We start from the raw sequence: 18,548 nt of genomic DNA, 5'->3' as shown, positions 1-18,548 counted from the left end.
GGACCAGCAGCCTCTGCGCGCTCTCCTCATCTACATATGACACGCCCCTGCCGTGACGTCCCCAGCGCGCCCGTCTTTCTCCCACCCAGATCTGCTAAGGCTCACGTGAGACCCGCCGGGACCTAGCAATGTCTTCAGTCCAGCAAAGAGTCTTGAGCTCAATTCGTTCTGGTCAGTTCAAACTCATCCGCACGAACAGAGCGTCAAACGTTAACTACTACTATCAGTTTCGTCACCAACTTAACGTGGAATTTTCTTAGCCCTCATTCCTGAATCTTCCTGAATTCGAATGTTGTAAACTCAGACTATGTAGTAACCTAATCGATTAACAGTGAAAGGAAAACTTGAAGAATAGCCGGGCAAAGAGTCCCTATCCTGGAGCGAGGAGGGGTGTTGAAGAGTCTCTGAAAATCAAATGAACGGAAACGGAAGGTGCCACGTTTCTGTCCCCGGGGGTTACGTGGACTTGCCTTTTCCTCTACCGTCGAAGAGGATTCATTCTCCAGGCTGAGAAGAGATTAAAGGTGGTCACGCGTGCACCCTCCCCATATGTACGGAAAATGGTTAAACTATTGTGCGTTCCTGGTCGTCCGTGCTGTGGAGCAAAACTGGGCAGGAGAGAGAGCTAGGGGCTGTAGGACCAGAGGAAATTGTGCTGAAGCATGTTTTTTTTAAAGATATTTTTGTTGATAGATCTTCACACACATGCAGTCCATACATGGTGCACAATCAATGGCTCACAATGTCATCACATAGCTGTGCATTCATTCACCATGATCATCTTTACAACATTTGATCACTCCAGAAAAAGAAGAAAAAAAGAAAAAACTCACACATCCCATGCCCCCCACCCCTCCCTCCCATCGACCACCAGTATTGCAATCTACCCAATTTATTTTACCCTTTATCCCTCTATTATTTATTTCTTTATTAAGCCACATTTGTTTTACTCTGAAGTCTATACCCTGGACAGAAGGAGCATCAGACACAAGGTTTTCACAATCGCACCATCACATTGTAAACGTTACAGCTTCATAACATCATCTTTAAGAAACAAGGCTACTGGAGCACAGTTCTACAGTTTCAGACACTTCCCTTTAGCCATTCAAATACACCATAAACTGAAAAGCGATATCTATATAATGCGTAAGAATAACCCCCAGGATAACCTCTTGACTCTTTGAAATCTCAGCTACTGACACTTTATTTTTCTTCATTTCTCTCTTCCCCCTCTTGGTCAGGAAGGTTTTCTCAATCCCTTGAGACCAGGTCTGAGCTCATTCCGGGATTTCTGTCCCACACATTGCCAGGGAGATTTACACCCCTGGGACTAATGTCCCACATAGGGGGGAGGGCAGTGGGTTCACTTGCCAGTTGGCTTAGAGAGAGACCATGTCTGAGCAACAAAAGAGGTTCTCCTGGGGTGACTCTTAGGCCTAATTTTAAGTAGGCTTAGCCTGTCCTTTGCAGGAATAAGTTTCAAGCCCCAACATCGGGGGCTTGGCCTATTGATTTGGTTGTCTCCACTGCTTGTGAGATTATCAGAAATTCCCCAAATGGGAAAGTCGAATCTTTTCCCCCTTTCTCCCCATTCCCGCAAGGGAACTTTGCAAATACTTCTTTATTCACTGTCCAAATCACTCTGGGATTTATCAGAGCATCACAGTTACCTGGACAAACCAACAAACTCTTATGCCCTATTCAAGATTCCCTGTATTTATGCTGCTCACATGTTTAGTCTCACGCAGAAGTTGAAGTTTTAAGATATGAATGATATCATCCTTTAACAGTCTTCTGGTACACCTTAGTCCCACCCAGGTCAGCTTCATTCATATCTCTACGATGTCTCATCACTTTTTCAACCTTTTAGACAGATCCTGTGTGGGATTTTACTGATTTTCATAGCTTCAGAGCTCTGATTCTGAGTCTCAGGGTGTCAGATAAACACCCAAAATTTCTCGGTAAAAACCAGGTTTTATATCCAAACAGCTCAGTATCTCATAATTTAGAATTAACAATTACACCTTCTGAATATATGCGACAGCTCTAAGAGCTTACAATCTAGGACTCTTTACAATAAACCCCAACCACAAAACTCATGCTCTCAACTTTAGTTCACCAAATTTTTATAATGTTAGGCATGGGGTTGCTAAAGGATTTTGATAAAAACATGGCTTTTCTAGGGGACATACATCCTTTCAAACTACACAGCATGCAACCAGATGAATGAACTTTAAGAACTGTATGTTGAATGAAATGTCAAGAACAAAAAGCCAATTATTATCATTCCTCAATTATGGACTAAGTACTGTCAGGTATCAGATTATCCAACTTAATATACAAAATAGATTCTGTGACATGGGGCACCTTTAGTTTCTCTCCCTCAGCAGATCTTCTAACAGGAACTGATGTGACAGCTCAATAGTGGGCACAAATGTGCTATCACCCCACCTGCCAGAGGCCGGACAAGATAACCATAAGTGTGAAGTAATGATCTGGACCAGCCTTATATCTCCTGGGGATGCCTGTGGCCACATGTCACCCCTACCCCTTTTGGCACAGTTTTTCTATTGACACCACAAGCTGTCAGAGAGTTGGATCCATTTTTAAGGATGATATCGTCCATATCTTAAAACTTCAACTTCTGCGTGAGACTAAACATGTTTATTTGATGCAAAATTTATATTTTGTGTAATGCATTTCCTAATTTTGCTTGTATGGTCACTTTAGTTGAGCAGCATAAATACAGGGAATCTTGAATAGGGCATAAGAGTTTGTTGGTTTGTCCAGGTAACTGTGATGCTCTGATAAATCCCAGAGTGATTTGGACAGTGAATAAAGAAGTATTTGCAAAGTCCCCTTGCGGGAATGGGGAGAAAGGGGGAAAAGATTCGACTTTCCCATTTGGGGAATTTCTGATAATCTCACAAGCAGTGGAGACAACCAAATCAATAGGCCAAGCCCCCGATGTTGGGGCTTGAAACTTATTCCTGCAAAGGACAGGCTAAGCCTACTTAAAATTAGGCCTAAGAGTCACCCCAGGAGAACCTCTTTTGTTGCTCAGACATGGTCTCTCTCTAAGCCAACTGGCAAGTGAACCCACTGCCCTCCCCCCTATGTGGGACATTAGTCCCAGGGGTGTAAATCTCCCTGGCAATGTGTGGGACAGAAATCCCGGAATGAGCTCAGACCTGGTCTCAAGGGATTGAGAAAACCTTCCTGACCAAGAGGGGGAAGAGAGAAATGAAGAAAAATAAAGTGTCAGTAGCTGAGATTTCAAAGAGTCAAGAGGTTATCCTGGGGGTTATTCTTACGCATTATATAGATATCGCTTTTCAGTTTATGGTGTATTTGAATGGCTAAAGGGAAGTGTCTGAAACTGTAGAACTGTGCTCCAGTAGCCTTGTTTCTTAAAGATGATGTTATGAAGCTGTAACGTTTACAATGTGATGGTGCGATTGTGAAAACCTTGTGTCTGATGCTCCTTCTGTCCAGGGTATAGACTTCAGAGTAAAACAAATGTGGCTTAATAAAGAAATAAATAATAGAGGGATAAAGGGTAAAATAAATTGGGTAGATTGCAATACTGGTGGTCGATGGGAGGGAGGGGTGGGGGGCATGGGATGTGTGAGTTTTTTCTTTTTTTCTTCTTTTTCTGGAGTGATCAAATGTTGTAAAGATGATCATGGTGAATGAATGCACAGCTATGTGATGACATTGTGAGCCATTGATTGTGCACCATGTATGGACTGCATGTGTGTGAAGATCTATCAACAAAAATATCTTTAAAAAAAACATGCTTCAGCACAATTTCCTCTGGTCCTACAGCCCCTAGCTCTCTCTCCTGCCCAGTTTTGCTCCACAGCACGGACGACCAGGAACGCACAATAGTTTAACCATTTTCCGTACATATGGGGAGGGTGCACGCGTGACCACCTTTAATCTCTTCTCAGCCTGGAGAATGAATCCTCTTCGACGGTAGAGGAAAAGGCAAGTCCACGTAACCCCCGGGGACAGAAACGTGGCACCTTCCGTTTCCGTTCATTTGATTTTCAGAGACTCTTCAACACCCCTCCTCGCTCCAGGATAGGGACTCTTTGCCCGGCTATTCTTCAAGTTTTCCTTTCACTGTTAATCGATTAGGTTACTACATAGTCTGAGTTTACAACATTCGAATTCAGGAAGATTCAGGAATGAGGGCTAAGAAAATTCCACGTTAAGTTGGTGACGAAACTGATAGTAGTAGTTAACGTTTGACGCTCTGTTCGTGCGGATGAGTTTGAACTGACCAGAACGAATTGAGCTCAAGACTCTTTGCTGGACTGAAGACATTGCTAGGTCCCGGCGGGTCTCACGTGAGCCTTAGCAGATCTGGGTGGGAGAAAGACGGGCGCGCTGGGGACGTCACGGCAGGGGCGTGTCATATGTAGATGAGGAGAGCGCGCAGAGGCTGCTGGTCCCGCTCAGGTTGGGCTCACGCGCGGTGCCGCTGGGCAAAATCGGAATATTCTCGAGTTGGCGTTTCCGACTTCTGAGGTGAAAAAAATGGGGGTTCGGCAAGTGGGGGAGCTAAGGGCGCGCATACGAAGTGACCGTGTGTGTAGAGCGCGGCGGCCGCGAGGGCGTGGAGCGGGGCGCACATCGCAACTCATACTTACCTGGCAGGGAAGATACCATGATCACGTAGGTGGTTTTCCCAGGGCGAGGCTTATCCATTGCACTCCGGATGTGTTGACCCCTGCGATTTCCCCAAATGTGGGAAACTCGACTGCATAATTTGTGGTAGTGGGGGACTGCGTTCGCGCTCTCCCCTGGTTTTCTTTGTTTAATGTAAGACTGGCGTTCGTCGTTTTTTTTTTTTTTCTCCTTCCTGCTGTGGCGGATGTTTCCGTGTCGTGTCGCTCCGCGTCGTTCGCTGTCCTTGTTCTCGGCTGGGGGTCAGGGCTTGGCTCGGTTCTTTTCTTTCCATCCCCTTCCACAGCGTCTCCGTCAAGACAAGTCTGCGTGCGATGTGGCGGCGGACGTATACCACGTAGCGGCTCACCGTGTGTGTCAGCGCGCCTGTGCGCGCAGGCCGTTTATTTTACTTCGAAGAAGTTGTTCTCTGAACGGGGGTGCCTTGCGCGTCCCACCTTCCTGCCCAAGCGGCGGGCCTGGGTAGACCAGCCATTTCAGCGTTACGTAGCACTTGGGAGTTCGTTACGAATGTGGATGTTCGGGCCCCATCTTTGCAAGCTGCATATATATTCGTCTCCTGTAGGGGCTCCTCGGTCTTAAAGGTCATGTGAATTAGAAAAGTCAGCGCAGCTCACAAAGAGCCTCAGTAAAGGACCGATATCCCCCGGGGAGACAGATGGGCCGCCGTTGGGGGCAGCGCGGCAGGGGCGTGGCGTATGTAGATGATCATAGCGCGCAGAGGCGCCTGGTCCGGCGCAGCCTGGGCTGCCACGTCTCGTGCTGTGGGCAAAGTCCCGGCGTTTCCAGGTGGCGTTTCTGCCTTCTGGGACGGAGAAAAGAGTGGTCAGGAACTTGGGGGCGCGGAGGGCGCGCAGTTGAAGCGACCGCCTGTGTAGAGTGCAGCGGCGGCGAGGGTAAGGAGCGAGGCGGGCGCTGCAACTCATACTTACCTGGCAGGGGAGATACCATGATCACGAAGGTGGTTTTCCCAGGGCGAGGCTTATCCATTGCACTCCGGATGTGCTGACCCCTGCGATTTCCCCAAATGTGGGAAACTCGACTGCATAATTTGTGGTAGTGGGGGACTGCGTTCGCGCTCTCCCCTGATCTTTCTGGTATCATAAGGTTAGACTTACTCGATAAGGTTTTGGTTTATACAGTGCTCCCGTGGTCGCTTATTCTTGGAGCAGGGGTTGCCTTTGCTCTAAGACTAGCGGCTTTTTTTCGGTGTTAGCTGGCTGTTGTGCGAAGGCGTGAGGTTCCTTGCTCCAGGTAGAACATCCCTTACCTCATCCTACTTTGTAGCATATTACACTTGGTCTTACTTCCCACTCTTTTGATGGTCTTGGGAAGTGGTTGTTGGTACTGTTCGAAATGGCTCTCCGCTTTTCCGTGAAGTTGAACTAGGTTAAGGCTGTAAAGTCCTGATCGAGGGATGGGTGTCGCCCGTATTCTGATTCCCCTGCAGAGAGGGCCCCAACTGACGGAAGTTTGAAAAGCACCCGTGTAGGTCCTTTTCCTGTATAGCCACTAACTTAAAAGGAAATGTTACACCGTTTAAACCACCCAGATACTCGGAGCCCAGAATCGGGGGAAAAAAAAAAAAAAAAAAAAAAAAAAAAAAAAAGCAAAATACAGTATGAGTGACTAACAAAGTTCAAATAGAGTCAAAAGGCTATTCTGGAGGCTACTCTTTCGCAGGCTATAGCTAAATATTGCTAACTCCCACGGTTTGCCAATCCCTAACCAAAACCACTCCTGTTAACCCTGAAGAATACCCAGGGCTCTGAAAAGTTTCACGTACTAACATTACTTTCATGAAGCTTACAACCTCCGGATAGGTTCCTAGGCCAGATAAGTGCTGAAACCAGAGGGAATAGCCTCTCCAAGAATATCAACTACTTCCACGCCTTTATCCCATATCATCGACACCCCTTTCCAACATAAAAAAGTTAGGAGGGGTAGAGCCCAAGCACCCCTAAAGACTGGGAGAAGGGAGAGTTATAACAGGAGAAGATAAGATTTAACAAATGAGTATGACTACTAAATCATTATACTGACATTTCCTTTAGTCTCCAGTGTCTTGGAGCAGCTAGAAGGAAAAAACCAGAATTGTGGAACTGTGGCCCATCCCAAACTTAGAAATCTGTTCTACAAGCTATTGTTAATGAGGTACTTGGAAATTTATTGCCTTTTTTTTTTTTTTTTTTTTGGTATATGTATATATATATTCTATTTCACAATGAAAAATGTTTTTTTGTTCGTTTGTTTGCTTGTTTTAAAAAAAGCAAAACAAAAGAACAAAACAGCCCTGAGTCCAGGGTCAGGATCCACTAGTCCACTCCCGAGAAATCAGGATTTGATTACTGAATCATTATACAGATATTCCTTTTTGCTTTTTGGTATATTGAAGTAGACAGATTCCTGAAATCTCTACACTGTAATCCAGCTTGCCTTGATCTCTGATAACGATTGTATAGCCCTTATCTTCTGCCCTGTGATTGTAAAAATCTTGTGACCTTCATCTGTACTGAATTATCCAGTTTTTCAATTTTAGAGTCTTGTAATCGTCACCAAAGACAGCCCCTAATGTTTATTAACGAAGGGTCTTGGGTCAGCCCAGAACTGTAACCTGATGGAACTATCAAACTGACCTAACCTGTCATGGCTGGTTGAACTTCACCCACCCTGGCCAACTGGAGAGCCCCACCTGCCTATTCCTAACAACCTCCAAAGCATATCAAACGTTTAACCGCAGACGTGTAACCACAAAATGCATCGCTCTTTTGTTTTTTATTTTTCTTGATTTCAATGTACCGTGCTCTATAAATATGCCACTCTCCCTCCCCTTAGCACGGCTCTTGGCTGGGTTAGCTTGACGGCTCCTCGGGCCGTCCCTCTCAAGCTCTCTAATAAAGCTTGCCTTGATCTGTTGAGGTCTGTCCATTCCTTCTTTTCATGCACTCTCCTCCTTTTCTCTCCTTCACTTTCCTTTCATAATGGTGCCGAAACTCGGGAGGGGTCTAAGGCAGGGACCCTACCCCCCCCCCCCCCCCCCCCCCCCCCCCAGTCCCTGGCTCTTTCCCCCTCCATTCAAACCCTTCCCCTTTAAGCCCTGCCTTCCTTTTCTTTCATTTTCATGCCTGGCTCCACGGGGGCCGACTGACCCTCTGAGCTCACTGTAGGATAAACGGCTGGTGGAAAGCGACCCAAAGCCACCCTCTCTTAAAAGAGCACGGCTTTTGCCATATGAGCGCTGCAAGGACCCCAGCGGTTCTTTACTGGCCCTCTCGGCAAACCCCGAGCCTGAGCAGTCTTTGGCCCTCTGCTCTCTCATTAAAACCTCCGGATCAGGGGACCCTCGCCATTTCAGCCACTGCACCCACCACCGACTGATTAAAAATCGCTCTCAGACATCGCTGGTGGGTGAGTCTTCCCCCCTCTCTACCCACAGAGGCACCCTGTGGGCTCCTCTCCCTCTCCCTTCCCCTCTCTAGCTCTATCTCTCTCTCCCCCGACACAGACCCCGGGGGTTCCCTCGGCTGGCTGGAGTAGGGGACGCCCTCCCGGCCCAACAAGGATTCCGTTCCGGCCCCTCACCAGATAGGGGACGCCCTGCCTGGTGTTGAAGGCCCCGGCCTTTTGGCCTCTCAGAATTAACCTTCCTCCCCTCTATCCCGCCCTCGAAATGGGGACCGGGACCTCCGTCCTGACAGACTCACCTCTAGCCTATCTCATAAAAAATCTAAAAACATTAGGCTTAACGCCTGATTTAAAGGCCACTAAGTTCCTCCGACTCTCAACCCAGACCTGGCCACAATACAATTTAGACACTCAACATCGATGGCCAGAATTTAGAACTTTTGACCCTGTCATTCTAAAGAAACTAGACTCCTTCCTCCATCGAAAGGGCGAGTATCTCCAGACCTTTTCCTATCTATCTCCTATGTAAATCATGCTCTCCTCTCCAACTACTCCTGGCTGATACCCCCTCCGACGCACCAGGGAAACACTCCCCCAACCCCACCCCCACCTTCACCAACCCAGACCCTGCTGATGACCCCTCTCCATACCGACCCCTTCCCCAAAACCCTAGCCCGCCCCCTCCTATTCCCCCCCGCTGGATACCCCCATCGAACCCCCAGCGTCAACACCCCAGGCAGCCGGGCCCTCCCCTCCTTACACACGCTCCAAATCTACTTCAGGCCCAAACCGACCTCACCACATGTTTCCCCTCCGAGAGGTGGCGGGAGTGGAGGGACCAATTCGGGTTCATGTCCCCTTCTCAATGGCAGATGTGTCCCCAATTGAGGAAAAACTACGCTCCTTCTCCGAGAATCCTACCAAATATCGCAAAGAATTCATCCGCCTTACTCAGGCTTACCTCCTTACATGGTCAGATCTTTATTACATCCTCACGTCCACCTTAACCCCGGACGAATGGAGCCGCACTTGGCAATCCACCCGAGAACACGCAGACCACCTTCATGGTGAAAACAGAAACCTTAACCCAGTTGCAGATCTGGCACTCCCCACCAGTGAGCCGGATTGGACATACCAACCCGGGGACCCGGGAATTCGGAAGAGGGACCACTTGATAGCCTGCTTACTCGAAGGGATGCTCAAGAACACCCATACCCAGGTAAATTACGAAAAAATCTGGGAAATTACCCAAAAGCCTGAAGAAAGCCCCTCCCTCTTTATGGCCAGACTAACCGAGGCTGTAACAAAATACACCAATCTGGACCTCAACACACCAGAAGGCACCCGCTTCTTACATGTACAATTTATCAGACAATCTGCCGCCAACATCCAAAGAAAGCTTCAGGAGCTTGAACAAGGCCCACCGACTCCACAACAGGAACTCCTCAATGTAGCCTTCTGGGTGTTTAACAACCAGGACGAGGAGGCAAGGAGGGAAAGAGAGAAAAACCTCAAGAGCAAATACCAGCTCTTAGCCACGGCCCTGCAGGGTCCTCGACATGGCCCCACACCCCGGCCTCCCATCTCCCCAGGACAAAAAACCACAGACCCACCTGGGGCCTGCTTCCGCTGCAGCAACCAGGCGCACTGGGCAAAAGCTTGCCCAAACCCTGAACCTCCCTCCAAGCCATGCCCCAGTTGCAGACAATGGGGACATTGGAAAGTGGCTTGCCCTCAGGGGCAGACACCCCACCCCTCGGGTCTCCCGCTTACAGAACCAAAAAACCCCTTTCCGCAGTTACTGGAATGAGGGAGCCCGGACTCCACTGCCCTTGCCACTGAGCGTGACAATCCCAGGGAGCCCAGGGTAGTAGGGACGGTGGCCGGCCATATCGTTTCCTTCATGGTCGACGCTGGGGTAACTCTCGCTCTCCTGAATATGTGGAAGGGGCCCACAATAAAAGGAACCCAGCCCACAGTAGGAGTATCAGGAACTATTACCTACCCCCACAAAACCCCTTCCCTCCTCTGGTCCTTCGAGGACCTCACATTCACTCACTCATTCATTATCATCCCCACCTGCCCAGTCCCCCCTTTAGGAAGAGATATCGGCCACAAGCTTCGAGCTTCCCTCCACATCCCACCCCTACACAAAACTGCCATCTTCGTGCTCCAAACAGCAGAACCAGGACAACAATCCCGGACTGACTCCCCACTCCCCAAACCTCTAGACCCCATGAGCCCCCTCAACCCATCTGACCCCCATATCAACCCTGCCATCTGGGACACAGACCATCCTCGAATTGCTTCTCATCATTCCCCTGTCCTTATTAAGCTCCAAAACATCAATTCGCAACAAGAACACCACCCCCACCACCCCCAAACCTTTCAGCCCTAACAAAGTTTCAGCCCCTTACAGCCATGGCCCTTGGACACCCCATCTCCTTCTGGCACACCAGAGAAAACACCAAGGAGCAGGTAAATTCTTCCCAGTTTCCAGCGTTAATTTGCTTCCCTGCCTGGCCTACCTACACATCTGGACTCTTCCGGATATGTGGTTCGAATACCTTCCTGTGTCTCCCCACCAACTGGACAGGAACATGCATACTAGCCCTTTTATCACCCTAAATAAACCTAATTCCCCCCAACACCCCTAATCCCACAAACCTGGTCCAAAACATCCCCCCTAAAATCAAAAGAGCCATCCCGTTAATCCCCCTGCTAGCCACACTTGGGGTCCTCTCTGGGGTAAGTACGGGAACAGCAGGACTAGGTGTGTCATTACACAGCTTTACCATCCTGTCATGACAACTGGCTTCAAGCTTCCAGGAAATCTCAAAACAGCTTATAGCGCTACAGAACCAAGTAGACTCCTTAGCTGCAGTAGTCTTACGAAGCAGGTGTGGGCTCGACCTCTTAACAGCTGCACACGGAGGCATCTGTGCATTACTCCAAGAACAGTGCTACTTTTATACTAACCAATCCCACCTAGTCCGAGATGGAGCCCAACACCTTAGAGACCTAGCTGCGAAAATCAGGGATCAAGCCTCGCCCAGCTCCTTATGGGCCCTAGGTTATCTCCCCTCTTGGCTCATACCCCTTATAACTCCCCTCATATGTCTCATATTAATTTTCTCTTTCCTTCCCTGCTTTGTTAATCTCCTACAAAAGTTTCTTGCCGGACGAATCACTGCCATCTCCCGAGCCGCAACTCCAGATCACGTGAAAACAATGTTCCTCCTCCAGGCTCGCCAAAGACCTCCCCCCACGACGCCTCCCCCCCCCCCCCTCCCCCCGTCAGCAGGAAGCAGCCACATACGACGAAGTCGCCCCGCTCCTCCCTTCTTATACTCCTCCAGAGTCTGGAATGATGGAACTAACTGACCTAACCTGTCGTGGCTGATTGAACTTCACCTACCCTGGCGAACTGGAGAGCCCCACCTGCCTATTCCTAACAACCTCCGAAGCATATCAAACATTTAACCACAGACGTGTAACCCCAAGATACGTTGTTCTTTTGTTTTTTATTTTTCTTGATTTCAATAAACCCTGCTCTATAAATATGCCACTCTCCTTCCCCTTAGCACGGCTCTTGGTCCGGTCAGCTTGACTGCTCCTCGGGCCGTCCCTCTCAAGCTCTCTAATAAAGCATGCCTTGGTCCGTTGAGGTCTGCCCGTTCCTTCTTTTCATGCATCCTCCTCCTCTACTCTCCTTCACTTTCCTTTCATAACCCACCCCAAGTCCTAAGTGATCTTGATAACCAAGACTGGAGCTCATCAAAATGGGCCCATCTGACACGCGCAGTAGCTTAGGCTTTAACCTACAAGTGATCTATCTCTATACCTCGTTCTGTCATTTTCTTTTCTTTCTTTCTTTCTTTTTCTTTTTTTTCCCCCCTCTTCGGTGAACATTTACTTAGTGCCAGACACAGTGCTAGATAGAATAAGATGCAAAGCAGAAAAAAAAAAAAAAAGAGATAGTATATAATCTTTGGCCTCAGTCAAACGGAAAACCTAGTTCATAAAGAGGAAATATTAGGGTAGGGTACAGGATAGCTTGAAATACAGTCAAAGTACAGAGAGAAATATAAGAACAGGGAATAAAAAGAAAATAATCCTGAATGTTAGTAGGTCTACAAATCTTCCTCAATAGACTGTGAAACATTTGGAAGATGTGGAGCTGCAAGTAAAGGAGAAAGTACATACTAAGCAAGGAGTTAAGAGAAATAAATCTATAGAAGAAATAGGATGTGAGAGTATGTTTGACGAATGCAGAGTGTTCCAATGTGGCCAGATTAATGCATCTGAGCAAAGACAAACAAATAATAAAGGAAAGATTATAAAGACTCAATATGAATTTCTATTATGCCACATGCCATTTAAAACTTCATGTGTGTTAGCCAACATAATCTTACACCGTCATTATGAAGAATATTACCCCACTTTCATAGTTATTTCAAACGTGGAGTCTGACAAAATTAACATAAATTACCAAAACTCAAAGCTAAAAATAGATACGACTTGACCGATATTTCCCTGACCCCAAAGTCTGTAAACTTTCTGTTACTTCACACTTTATCCCAAGGTAGCAGGACTGAGTTTGTCATTCTGCCATTTTCTTACACGCGTTCTGTGATTAGGCAAGTAATCAATCCGCACATGCTCAATAATCAGATCACCTCTAATTACATCATCTGGGGCCACTGTGCTCATGCTTTTCTCTAATCTTTTCTCTAATAAAACTATCCGGATCACCGCAGTTCGGGGAGATAGATTTTGGACCACTTAGGCCGTCTGCTCTCCTACTATGTGCCTAGTAACAAACTCTTTCTCTCTTTGAAACCCCGGTGCCTCAGGAATTGGTTATTGAGCGTAACGGGAAAAAGAATCCATCACCCTCCAACGCAGCCTCATTCAGCCCCTTCTCACTTTCTTTGGGAGAATGTGATCATTTTACAGAGATCAGAAAGTACAAGTCAGGAGTGGGCACCTTCCTTTTCTCATATGCCTGCCCCTTCTATTTATTCAATTAGGGCTTAATGAATGGGCATTATTATGGGTAAGTCTGAGATCTCAACCCCTCCGCTGCTTCACTCTGGCTCAAGGCACCACTATCTTGCCCGGTGTTATGGGTTGAATTGTGCCCCCCCCCCCAAAAAAAAAAAAAAAAAAACCGGATAAGTTGAAGCCCTACCTTTTACTACCTGTGAATACGACCTCATTTGCAAAGAGGGTCATGACAGATGAAACAGGTTACGTTAAGGGCCCATCCTATTCCAGCATGAATGGTGTCCTAATAAGGGGAAAAGAGAGACACATGGGAGAACACCATGTGACAACAGAGGCAGAGATTGGAGTACTGCAGCTGCAAGCCAAGGAACGCCAAGGGAAAGGCAAGGAAGGATCCTCCCATACAGATTGCAGAGAGAGCATGGCCCTATCAACACCTTGATTTCAGACTTCTAGTTCCCAGAACTAGACACGCTGCATTTCTGGTTTTTTTTTAAGCCACCAAGTTTGTGGTACTTTGTTACGGCAGCCCTAGGAAACTAAGAAGGTGGATTATACAAGAGCCTCCTAGTTGGTCTCCTGCTTTCACTGTTGCAGCCAGTGATTTTTTTTTTTTTTTTTTTTTTTTTTTTTGAATATCGCTCAGATCCTGACTTCTGCTCAAAACCTTCTGGTTCACTCAGATTAAAAGCCTTACAATGGGTCTGCCCTGGCGCGGCGCGCTGAGCCGTGGACAACACGCAGTCAGATGACGTCATCTGGGATACACTAGGAAACAGTTTTGTTCCTTTAAAATAAGAACCAAGACTCAGAGCTTTTGCAGAAATGAATACAGCCTAACTGGATTATGTAATCGGTCATCCTGTCCCCTGGCAAACAGTCAGCATGCCACTATCAAAGAAGAAAAAGGACAATGCTACTTGTATATGAAGGTTGTAGAACGAGCTGCTTTTCCTAGGCGTCTCTGGGAATGAGTTCGGCTCAGTAAAAACTATGAGAAAGCACTGGAGCAAACAGATGAAAACCTAATTTACTGGCCCCGTCTTATTAGACATAAATGTGAACAGAGATTCACCAAGACTACCCGGTACCTAATTCGGATTAGAAAACTTACACTAAAGCGACAGAGAAAACTTGTTCCTTTGAGTAAGAAGGTGGAACGGAGGGAGAAAAGGAGAGAGGAAAAGGCATTGAGAGCTGCTCAGCAGGACAATGCCACTGAAAAGGAATTACTGGAGAGATTGAAACAAGATACTTATGGCGACATCTACAACTTCCCCATTCATCCCTTCGACAAGGCCCTGGAACAGCAGGAGGCAGAGAGTGGCTCTTCGGATGCTGAGGAAAAAGATGATGAAGAGGAAGATGAAGAAGATGTGGGAAAAAGAATTTGTGGAAGATGATGAGGTGGACGAGAGTGAGGTAAGTGACTTTGAGGACATGGATAAACTGGATGTCAGCAGTGATGAAGATTGGGATCAGAGATTGTCCAGTGAGGAAGAGGAAAAGGCCCTGAGTGACAAACACAAAGGCAAAGCACCTACGAAAGGACCTTTGCAGAGAAAACGAGCCTATGTAGAAACAGAGTATGAACAGGAGACAGAGCCAGTTGTCAAGGCCAAAACCACGTGATTTCTCCTCTAACATTCACAAATAGGCCTGAACACTTTGAACTTTTCCCTTTCTCTTATCTTATACAGATACACACCTTCAATGTTTGCTGTTTCATGTTGCATTCAACACAATATTGGTGTTTTCAATACTTCGGCCACTTCTGATGGCTAGAAAGCTAGGAGAGAGTGGAGGAAATTCTTCAATTGAGTACAGTATCTTTGAGCCCAAGAAACTTAACAGACAGTTTCCTGAGACTGGAATGCGATTGTGGTTGCAAATATTTCCAAGTCTTAAATGCTCTGTGCCCCTGTTTCTTTGGTGTCTTTGTTTTCCCCCTTAAAATTTTTATTTAGAAATGGTAGGGCTTATCTCTGCAAGTAAAATCATTACCCTCCCCCTTACGTGGGACATGACTCCCAAAGATGAGCCTGACCCTGACTCTGTGAGATTTGCAGTGCCTTCCTGACCAAAAGTGAGGAAAGAAGTATCTATCAGTAGTGTAGAGAGTCTGTTCCGGGAGCTTGTTACGCAAGTTTCAGCTAGACATTGCTAATTATCATGGTTTGCCAAACCCCAACCAAAACCATTCCTGCCAACCCTAGAACACCTACGGCTTTATCTGAGATCTTACAAAGGTTCCATGCACTGTGGTTACTTTCCAGAAACCTATAAGCTCCAGTTGGGTTCCTAGGCCAGATAAGTCCTGCAACCCAGAGGGGACCACCTCTCCAGAACATTAGCTAGTTCCATCCCCCTATCCCCAATTATCGACAGACCTTTCCAAGATGAAAAAGAACGGGCATAGTCCAAATACCCCTGAAGACTGGGAGAAAGATCAAAGCAGAAGGTGGAGTTATAACAGAGAAGACATGATTTAACAAATGAGTATGACTGCTGAATCATTACACAGATGTTTCTTTTAGTTTCCAGCGTCTTGGAGGAGCTAGAAGAAAGAACCTAAAGTTGTGGAACTGTAACCCATATCAAACTCTAAAATCTGTTTTATAACTAATTGTTGCAGTGGGTTTTGAAATTTATTGCTTTTTTGTGTATGTGTTATTTTTCACAATAAAAAAAAAGAAAAGAAAAGAAAAAAGAAAGCCTTACAATGGTCTACAAGACCTCTCGACCTAATTTTGTACAACTCTGTCTCCCTAAATTAACTTCACTCTACACACAGGGCCCCTTACCCTCTCCATAGCCCTACCTAGGTTTTCCTCCAGCTGATTTTTGCGCTTGGGATGCTCTTCTCCAGATATCCTAACCGCCTCACTTTTCATGTCTTTGCTCACATGACACCTTCCAAAGGAGGCCTATTCTGACCACCCTTATTTAATAACCTGCCCCTTATCCACATTCCTGATCCCCCTTCCCCTCCCCATTTGATTCTCCTTCTCCTTCTTCTTTTCCGTAGCACTTAGCACCTTCTAAGAAACCTATTAACTTACCCCACGGAACGTGTCCATTGCCGGCTTTCTCCCGGCACTCGCTCCCCCTCCCCTAACTAGACTGTGAGCTCTTCCAGGGCGTTTTGTTCACACAGGCCCGAACCCGTCAGGCACGGGATAGGCGCTCGAAGAAAGGTCGCGGGATGGACAAATGCTCAACGTCATCAAAGCGATGAAAAAATAAACGGAGGGGCCAGGAGCCACGGCTCACCCAGGGTTACTTGGTTTGAACACAAAATTTAGGCAATTTCGTGGGTCCAGGCAAAAAAAGGACCAGAGGGCACTCGTGGGGGCTGGGGGCTGGGGGCTGGGGACTGGGGGTGGGTGGGAAGGGGACCTGTCCGTGCGCCGGCCCGGAGAGCGCCAGGCGGACGAGGCCGCAGGGCACCCGCTCCCTCGGCGTTGAGGTTCCCGGGTGGGGGGAGATGCCGCGTGGCGGCGGCTGAGGCGGGCCGGTTCGCGCTTTACGCTGGTTTTTCTTTCTTCCAAGTGAGAATCCTGAGTTTTCGTCCCAGCGTTAGTAGATTAGTTTACCACATATTCTGAAGAGGCTTATGCCACTTTGCCTCAGGAAGCGCCACTCACGAACGTTCATCACGATTTTGTATTAAGGGCGGTTTAGATTACTTGAGGATGAGTTCGGCCAGCGAAAACGAAACGGACTGAGACCACGTTTTTGCTGAAATGAAGGTGAGACCAAACCGCAGGCCTGACGTAATACCCCTCGCGGGCCCCTGGATGGGCGGGCGGCCGAGCCCGCCAGATCCTGTCTCCTCCCGCCTCCCGCTCAGGTCCGCAGAACGTCGGAACCGCGCCCGCCGCGTCTTCCAGGCTCCCGCAGGGGGTGGAGTCTCGGTGGGAGTTCACCGCGGAGGGGGCGTGGCGTACGTAGATGAGCGTGGCGCGCAGAGGCATCTGGTCCCGCGCAGCCTGGGCTGCCACGTCTGGTGCTGTTGGCAAAATCCGAATGTTTCTGAGGTGGCGTTTCTGACTTCTGGGACAGAGAAAGGGGTGGTTGGGGACTTGGGGGTGCGGAGGGCGCGCGGGTGAAGTGACCGCCTGTGTAGAGTGCGGCGGAGACGGGGGCAAGGAGCGAGGCGGGTACCGCAACTCATACTTACCTGGCAGGGGAGATACCATGATCACGAAGGTGGTTTTCCCAGGGCGAGGCTTATCCATTGCACTCCGGATGTGCTGACCCCTGCGATTTCCCCAAATGTGGGAAACTCGACTGCATAATTTGTGGTAGTGGGGGACTGCGTTCGCGCTCTCCCCTGATGTTTTTGGTGTTCCTAAAGTTAGCTAATTCTGATTTCTGATAGACGGTGTCGTCCGAGGCGTGACACATAACGAGAAAGGCTGCTTGCGAAACTGCAGGTGGGGTTGCGGTTCACACGGGTGTTGACGTAAGGTTTTTTTTTTTTCCTGGCTTCGCTAGCGAGGTGCCCGCCTAGCCGGTGGAAGCAGTACGTATGACTTCGGGCCTGTGCAAAAGCCGAGGGTGCGCTCTCCCGTAGGATGGGAACCGGTCCAGCCACGTGAATTAGTGAGTTTCTGAAATCTCTGAATCTACTCCTGTGATGCCAATGCTGCATCTGCGTCCTCTTTAGCTTGCAAAAGGAGCCTTGAAACGTTTCCGTTACTTAGGCAAGTGGTTTCTTACTTTCTTCTTAGCGACACGTGCTTGATGCTCTGTTCCTGGTAGGTCGGTGCCGCCCGATCCAGGCGGGGCACTGACCTCCGTTTGCAAGGCCCTCTCCGGCGCAGGGGGAGTCCCCATTTTGCAAAGAGCAAGACAAGTGCTGGGTGGACCACTGGCAACGCAGTATTCAATCCTTACTTCTAATAGATCCTGATTTTGTCGGGAAAATTGCGAAGCCAAACAGACAAACAGAACTCTCGATTCCGTGGTCACCTGAGGAACCAGCCAATGAAATAGAGGTGGAGGTTCCCAGGGAGGGCATCTCTTGGCAAATAAAACGGCCAAGCTCCTTTTGAAAGTCTTTCCCCCAACCTGCTTCTTGTACTTGGAAGTAAGGGCTGAAGCTTGGAGATTGAGCAGCCAAACTGGTACCCTGAAGGAGTGGTGCAAGGGAGAGCTTACACTCAACATGGTAGAGCTGATGAACATTGGTAAGAAGCTGAACCAGCCCCAAACTGCTACCTCTGAAATCCTGTGTGAGAAAAATAAACCCTGGCTACGCTGTCCATCTATTTTAGTGACTTGTAGCCACGGCTATTTCCAACCTAATGTATATAAAAGCCTCCCCCTACTTTTATACCGCATGTCATTTCGACAGAAAATGACGTGTGTGTGGAGGTGGACGTGTTCCACTATCTACTCGTATACAAACAGCACCTCGCTCCGTTAAGGTG

The 18,548-nt window shown here is 48.0% G+C and overlaps 3 non-coding genes and 1 pseudogene across 3 annotated transcripts; all 4 read left to right on the top strand.

The window, feature by feature from the left end:
- Positions 1–4,650: 4,650 nt before the first annotated feature.
- Positions 4,651–4,814, top strand: LOC143656588 (U1 spliceosomal RNA). Its single transcript, XR_013162506.1, has one exon. It is a non-coding gene; the product is annotated as a U1 spliceosomal RNA (small nuclear RNA).
- An 805-nt stretch (positions 4,815–5,619) lies between these two features.
- LOC143656672 (U1 spliceosomal RNA) lies at positions 5,620–5,783 on the top strand. Its single transcript, XR_013162576.1, has one exon. It is a non-coding gene; the product is annotated as a U1 spliceosomal RNA (small nuclear RNA).
- A 4,738-nt stretch (positions 5,784–10,521) lies between these two features.
- On the top strand, positions 10,522–15,503 carry LOC143656466 (protein MAK16 homolog pseudogene; annotated as a pseudogene).
- A 1,782-nt stretch (positions 15,504–17,285) lies between these two features.
- Positions 17,286–17,449, top strand: LOC143656582 (U1 spliceosomal RNA). Its single transcript, XR_013162500.1, has one exon. It is a non-coding gene; the product is annotated as a U1 spliceosomal RNA (small nuclear RNA).
- Positions 17,450–18,548: the final 1,099 nt, after the last annotated feature.

This window comes from Tamandua tetradactyla, chromosome 14, assembly GCF_023851605.1.
Source record: "Tamandua tetradactyla isolate mTamTet1 chromosome 14, mTamTet1.pri, whole genome shotgun sequence".
NCBI classification, from domain to species: Eukaryota; Metazoa; Chordata; class Mammalia; order Pilosa; family Myrmecophagidae; genus Tamandua; species Tamandua tetradactyla.
This window is presented reverse-complemented; position numbering and strand designations above follow the sequence as displayed.